Below are 8,287 nucleotides of genomic sequence, written 5' to 3'. Positions count from 1 at the left end.
GTGTGAGTATAGGAAGGTGTTAATCAGTTTAAGTAGCTTAAGAAAGGAGTCACTATACAGCATAGTGGTGCAATATGTATATATATCTTATTACTGTATACAGAAACTAAACTACTGTACATGTGAATTTGGAAAATAAGTGCAAATATACAGAGACTGAAAAGGCAGCCACAAGTGATACAAAAATTGTTATAAATAAAGCTCCTGCTACCATATATAGTAAAGTGTAATTATTAAGTACAGGTTTAAAACTTTTGAAAGTGTAAAAAAAATTTGATCGCATTAGTGCATACAGTACCGTACATGATGCTCTCGTATGGAGAAACCGAACAGTGACTGAGAATATGAAAAATAAATGGGTGTAAAAAAAAGGATTTAGTGCTGCCTACTTCTTCCTTAGCCTTTATCATTCTTTTTCTGTGCCTGCCCTCCTCCCTTCGTATTTCTCCCATCTTTCTTGTCACTACTTAATGCTTTTCTTTCCGTTACAGGTGACTTTACATTGAGTGACAAGCCAAATGGTTTCCTGTAAGCCAAGAAACCATTTACAACACTGGGTGGTAACCATATGACCAAACCATATGTGCTCCCTACATGTCAAGTGGGTTGGTGGAGGGTTAGTGCCCCTCCCTGTAAAACAAATAACTCATAATCAAATGGCCACCCTGTACGGGATTATGGCGTCTGGCAATAGATAGATAGATAGAACTCTGTATTTATAAAGTACTTTGTTCATTACAGTGAGGAAGAGGAAGAGGAGGAGGAAGAAGAAGAAGAATTTGATGAAGAGGCTTATCTTGAGGCTCAAAGATCTGCCATTGAACAGGAACAGTTAGCAGAAGCTGTGAGTAGCCTATAAATTAACGTCCAAGAGATTTTCGACAGCATTATTGGCAACAAGTTAGTTTTCAGCCATCCAACCATATTTTTCAATTGTTTGAAGAGTGAACTGAAGGTTGACTAAATATGTCTTTTGCTTACTGGTACAGTACTTCATGTGAAAAACAGCTATAGGTTGCTGTTATATTTACTTTATTCTCTATCATAACTGAATGTAGTTACAGTATTTTGTCCTCTTGTGTCTTTGTCCTCTTCAAAATATTTGTTCACTGCTCTCACATCATTTATACAGTATAATACTTCATTACACTTCCTAATAAATCATCATCAAAATGTTGTCCTTGTAAATTTGGGCCAAGAACTTTGTAATGGATCATGTTGTTGGTGTTAATGAACCTTTTTTTTATTACACAGTAATCTTAGCTACTGAGCTGTCATTTTCATCAGTATTATATGTTACAGCTAGAATTGATAGAGAGCCTCATACAGCTTCCTGACAAATCTATCCTGAAACTAACACCACACCACAAGACACTTGCAACCAGTTTCCTGAAAGAAGCAAATGAAGTGATTCTGTGCTGCTATCTTGTCAAGTAAGTATCATGATACTCTGTATTCAAGAACTGTGTTAGTCTATAGTTTTTTTCACTGCATTACAGTGTTTTATATACCAGTGTGTGTGTGTGTGTGTGTGTGTGTGTGTGTGTGTGTGTGTGTGTGTGTGTGTGTGTGTGTGTATATATATATATATATATATATATATATTTACAGTGCACCCTCACACAATGCGAGTTTATGGGCGGCAGAAACCCTCGCATTCTATGATTTCGCATTGTGTAAACCAAAGAACTTATGGGAAAAATAGTATATGGTGGACAGCCCACCCAGGGCTTGGTCTGCAGGTCCCCTTCCAGCGTAATCTACCCTGCTAATACTTTGTCTAATAGTACTTCTGGTTGGACCAACAAATATAACAACAAATTGAACACCATATACCTTTATTTAAGTGACTTCTGGGCTTGTTAAGAAGGGAGGGGGGTGGGTATCAGAGGCTCGGGGCATCTACTCTTGCCTCACGGGGCAGGGCGCCCCATTGTCACTCTCAGTCACTGCTGAGGTCTCCTGGAGGTGCCATAAAGCCTTCAAAGTCAACAGCTGAGACTGTGATGAACATGTGGGTACTGCTATGATGCTAAAACGGACCAAAGGTTGCGAGGTACAACATATGTTCTCTTGGCAGTGTGGAGAAATGTCTATTTACCCAAGAAAGTCGGTAGACGGCATGCAGATAGCTAGCCAGCCACCCGCCATTTTGAATCTGGCTCATTGCCAGCCACCTGCCTTCATGTAACTGACTCTCACTGTCCAGCCCGACACTCGTAGTAATGGCGGAAAGTCCATTTTTGCCTTGGAATCATACAGCCAATTCGCATGTTGGGAAGTTCGAATCACAGATTTCGTATTCGAAAAAAATAAGCATTTTCTGCGTTGACCTCACATTGTAGTTGATTCGCACTATGTGAGTTTGCATTGTGTGGGGATGCACTGTATATATAGATAGATAGACAGATAGATTTATTTATATATTTATTTATTTATTTATTAGCTATATCAGTTTCTGTCTTTAAATAATTTATTACTGGTGACAGGATCTCAGGAAAAGGAAGGCTGGCAGTGAGTCTCAACCTGCCTGTGGGTCCTGCAGGTGTTGTGTGGTACTTTCTCAAGCTTGATGTCACCCAACGCATCACTGCTCATAACTTCAAGGATTGTGTGTGGTAATGTACAACTTATTAGAAGGTTTTAATGGGTTCATAGCCTCTGGATATTTGTACTAAACTAAGATACAGTACAGATGAGTCAAGAATTTTCAACATTTGAATGTTGAGTTAAAGGATGTGTGGCCCATTATTACTGCTACTTCTGTACTTTCTTGTTCTTGTTTCTGCATCCCTCCCACATCATGTAGACTAAGTGGGAGAGAGAGTTAGCATGATGTTGGTGAGGATGTTAATGTATACAGTACCTTACATCCTCGCATCATTTGAAGTTTGGAACAGTGAATGAACCTGATAATTTGCAGCTGCTTTACTTGTGTCATATATTACACGCTAGAAAGGATTATGATTTCAGCTAAGAAAGATAACAGAGTGCAAGATTGTCACTAAATCAGTCTTTAAAAAATTGGTGAAAACAAGCAAATATTATAAAGCTCCTGGAAACTTAGGCTAATAAAGTGTCCTTGAAGTGTCTTGGAATCATGACCCATCCAAAATTCATTTTTTGTGCAGTTATGGCTCCGTCAACACTGATGATCCTTGGGCTGTTCAACACTTTCTGCTGGAGGTTTATCAGCCTGTGGTGGTGTATCCATCTGGTGGAACTGGTGTGTGGGGTAACTACCAACACCTCACTGGCCTGCCCCGGCTTATCAACCTAGTTGGTGCACAACTCATGTACCATGTTGGAGTTACTACAGACACTCCACTGCTCCACCTGCCTCATGAGCTCTTAGCTCTCCCTAATGACCTCACTGAGCTTCATCAACTACCACTGGATGTGACTCTTCTGAACAGAACTGAAGGTAATGTGACCTGTGACCATACATTTGGCTAAAGAATAAGTGCTGTTTAAATGTAATTCAGACTTCATGCTTCAGAAGATGCAGGAATGTTCTTAGCTGAATATTACATCATCATCATCATTATCATGACCTTTTTTTTCCACGAACAGAACTGGCACTGCACTGGATTGAACAAGTTCATGCCATCACATTTGACCAGGGTGATGCATCGTCACCACTTGAACTTGGACTTCTCCATGAAATTCGGCAGCTCTCAAAAAAAGGCAGAGTATTACCATAGTTGGCATCACAATTTATAAAAATTATTTCAAAGATAAGCAGAGTCATACATTTCTTTACTGTCTGCTGTTAGCAATAAGATCAGTACCCCTGTCTGAGAGTAGCTTCTTTTGGGGCATTGGCTGGATCCTACCACTGCTGCTCCACTCTCACAACCTGCCTCTTGTAAAAGTTACTTGGCTGGTCAGCTGAATTGTGTGTTACTGTATTTGGATAGTTATGTGCTAAGTCTGCTATTTTGCTGCTGCAAATTAATGCATAGATTGGACAAGTTTTTGTGTTGGGACTTAGATAAGCAGAAGCCAGACATCCAATTCAGCATAGTGTTTTATCCTCCCCTGTTCCTCAAATTTTGGTCCATCATGTTCAGATAAAATAATGGAGCAAAAATTACTATCATTTCACACACTGTGTGTTTGTTTGTATGTGCAATACTGTATGTTCATTTTTACATTGCTGTTCCAAGCATCCAGGATGCCTGATGGAAATATTCTGGTTTCTTGGCTTGAATATTATTTTGCCTTTGAAGATGAATGTCAACTAAGGTAAAGGGATGCAAATTCTGATGAGGAAAGAATTAAAGTGACCCTATCATCAAGTAGTAGATGGATGACTACCATTAGCCCTGGGAGGTACTGATTTGAGAGTGAAATATGACTACAGTACATCCTTGGTAGCTCACCACACAGTCATCACTCTTAGGTGGGGAACATTCCACCATAAGTACAGTCACTTAATGATCTTTCTTTTGAATGACTGTATGACTGTAGAGTCAAAATCCAAGCTGAGACTCTTACACTGTTGCAGATCTCATTACATACCTCATATTTCTTATTTCCCAATTTTTTCCAGTAACTGTTGGGAAGTAATTAGCTGGTTTTAGCACATGGCTTAGCTTCCACTCCATAAAAAACAGCAGCTCTACCATGGCCAACCCCAGTTCAGGGATTCCTTAAGAGGAAACATGTCACTTTCATGTAAAATGTGTATGTATGCATATCCTTATTACTTCTTCCTTTTTTAACTGGAAGAAATTTTCCACAACTGTAATTGGTGTGTGTCCAACTATATTTCCATCTTTTGCACATTCATCATATTAGTTTATGCCAAGTACCTTTCCGATGCACATCAACTTTGTAACTGAGTTATGGGCTGCAGCATATATGTTTGCAATAAACAACCTTGCCTTCTCGCACGTACTCAGTTGTTCTCTGTGACAAGTAAGCAGGCATAGATTACTTCAGTGGTATTTTCATATTACAGTATATACCAGTATGGGCTGTGAGATATGAACTGTTCCATTAGTTCTCTAAGTGCTGTCATTTCCTCTGCACTCTCAGTATAGTTAGTAATTAGAGTCATATAATCTTTTATTACAATAAAAAGTGGAAAGAAAAATTATGTATAATGTAACATTCACCCATTCCATCCAGTACCATATATATATATATTAGTGGTAGGTGGGGGCGCTCACCGTCTACTCACTCGATGTATTGCTGCTCTCGGGTGTCTGCCCTTTCCTCTCTTCCATCCTTCTTTCCTTCCATCCTCTTCTGTCTTTCTATCCTTCATTCTTTCCTTGTCCTTCTGCCTATGGGTGACTTTACACTCCCTCTTCTGTCTTTCTTTCCTTCATTCTTTCCTTTTCCTTCTGCCTGTGGGTGACTCTACACTGAGTGACAAGCCAAATGGTTTCCTGTACACCAGGAAACCATTTACTACGCTGGGTGGTAACCATATAACCAAATTTTGGCACCTGGTGGTTTAGTGGGTAATTATTGCGCTCCAGTCAGATTGAGCCAATGAAGGTTTGTATCCAAGGGGTGGTTGGGGTTGATTGTTCATGTAATGCCACTCAGGGATGAGTGAGGCTGGTCACTCTCATCGTAAATGTCGAGACCAACTGCCTAGCCCCGGGCTCCTATGCTCCTCTTGGGGCAATCTAGGATTGGATGGTGGATGGATGGATGGATATATATATATACCAAATACACAGTGACCCCTCCTGTTATGTGGCTAATGTGTCATTGATTTTTTATTTTTTTTGGGGGGGGGCAGAAATCAGAATCACAAATGGTACCACAGAAGCCCTTGTTAGAAGTCTAATTGGTATGGTGAAATCCAGTCCAAAAATTTTCCCAACGTCCACCATATGGCCCTCTTGAAAAATTTTGCCCTCCCCCCCTCCTCACACACACACAGAACATACCTGATGGTTGTTGTAGTAAACATAATGCTTCTAGGAACATCACTGGGCTTAAAAAAAGAGTTAATTAGAGTGTGGTAAGTGGTAAATAAATGGTGATCACTTAATGACAGGGGATGGAGCTATGTTTGGCCATTGGGAAGGATTGTATCCAAGGCTGAGGTAGTAGAGAAGGGGGAGTAAGCAGTCCCTCTTACCCCTCGAGGGCAGAGGCTAGGCCTCAAACCTATCACCCCCCCCCCATCATCGTCACCTGTAGGCGGTGGTGAGTTGGGTGGTGCTGAGGTGGATGGCTGGGGAGACTGAGATGGAAGGACAGTCATCAGGGTTGTGGCAGGTGGAAGGTAGGCTGTGATGAGGGATTGACACGACTCATTAATTTTCTTCACCAGGAGCTCCTTTTTTTCCCAGAGGGTTCGATCAACATCATCTTCAAGTGCTTGCAACTTGTCAGTGTCGTGCACAACTAACATGAGTGAATCCTTGAGGTGGTTAGCATTCTCCATCATCAGACTTAGGTGTTGTCATGGTGACCCTGCAACCTGCTCAACCCTTGCTGTTTCTGGCTCCTCCTGTGTAGCAGCCATGTTGACACAATACCGTACAGAACTTTTGACTGTTCCTGACACACCATGTTTTGGTGGGGGACAATTTTGGGGATTTTCCCACGTAAACTAGATTCTTTCCTGCGTAACAGGAATCAGGGTAGGGTTTACCCTTACGTAAATGGTGAAAATAAAAAATGGAGCCCATGTAATTCGAAGGGTCACAATTTATACAGTGCAGTACTTTAATGAGGAGTGATCAAAAAGTTTGGTGAATGTTAGAATAACAGTATTTTATTGAACATTAGGTGCATACATTAGACATCCCCATCAAAGTACTCCCCTCCAGCACACACACACTTGTTCCACCCTTTCTGCCACTGCCTGAAACATTGCTGGAAGTCTTCCTTCTAGATCTCCATCAGAAGGCTTGTCGTCTTGGATTGGATGTCTTCAGTCGTTTCGTAATGACTCCTTTTCGTCATGCGTTTCAGTTTCAGGAACAACCAGAAGTCACAAGGTGCCAAGTCAGATGAATAAGGTGGATGCTGCATGAGCTGAATGTTATTCCCCACCAGAAATGTCTGGATACTGCATGTTGCTGAAACTGCAACATTTCCCCAAATGCTTCAGATGTGGCAGACATGACCTCACTCTTTGACTTGCCATAGCACACTGGCCTGTGCTGCTGTGGTGTCTGGTGGCTGGTGGCAACTAGGAAGGTGGATGATGTAACAACTGCCAACATCCCTCACATAGTGCGACTTTTTTCTATTTAGCAGTACCATTCACTGAACTTTTTTATCATTCCTCGTACATATATTAATTTTGCTCTTTCCACACAATTTTATGTGATACAGGAGAGATGTTTTTAATGGGAGTGGTTAGACAGCCATTGTTAACCCCTTCACTGCTAGGATGGTCTTAGGCTGAATGAGTTGTCTGGTAGTAGCAAGAATAACATAAGAATAATTCACTGTGTCTGAAGGATGTAAATGTTTTTGTTAATACAGGAGAAATGGTTCATCAGTTGCTGGTCCTGCTTGAGAGTCAGCCTGTGCAGAAGGTGGTGGCATACCTGGATTCTCAGAGCTCACCCTTCACTCTTCTGCTGCATCAGGCTATAGACAACCTCCGTGTAAGTAATCTCATTGTAGGTATGGAATACATGAAAATGAAAATTTGTATATAACCAGAGTTTTAACTCTGCAATCTCTCCTTTTGGAAGCACTGCATATATTGTGGAATAGTATTGGTATATTCATCAAGGAGGGAGAGACAATGGGAAGAGAAACAGAAATGACAGAGCGAACTATGTAGGAGAACATTGCCTGAAGGTGGTTCTTTTATGAACATCCCTATCAGGAGAGTGTCACACATGAGTATGGTATGGAGATAATGTGGTTGATGTTGATTTTAGGGATTTCAGTACTGTACCAAATGTGAAACTGTCAGCATTAGTTAATGGTAAGTTAAATGAATGAACCATAGACATCTGCTTATTGCAGTACTGTATGGTCAGGTTTAACATTGATGTTATGTGAGTTACATTTAGCACATTCATGCCAATATCATAATTCAGGGATGCATAACACATTTTGCTAGATAGCTAACTGTTGAAATACTGACAAGATCCAATAGATTAGCATCTAGAACATCACATAGCTAACCATGTTTCAGATCAATACATTTATTTTCTCTTGTGTTAAAAGAGATAAGTAACCTAAGGGATCTTTGTATGCAGCATGTGTCAGGAGTGTAATGCCATATGGTAGTGAGATGTGGGCAGTAAAGGAAGAGAATTTCCACAGGCTCAGATATACAAAAATGACC

Source organism: Coenobita brevimanus, chromosome 52, assembly GCF_032717465.1.
Source record: "Coenobita brevimanus isolate Jiangsu-jjx chromosome 52, ASM3271746v2, whole genome shotgun sequence".
NCBI lineage: Eukaryota > Metazoa > Arthropoda > Malacostraca > Decapoda > Coenobitidae > Coenobita > Coenobita brevimanus.
Note: the sequence above shows the minus strand (reverse complement) of the source record.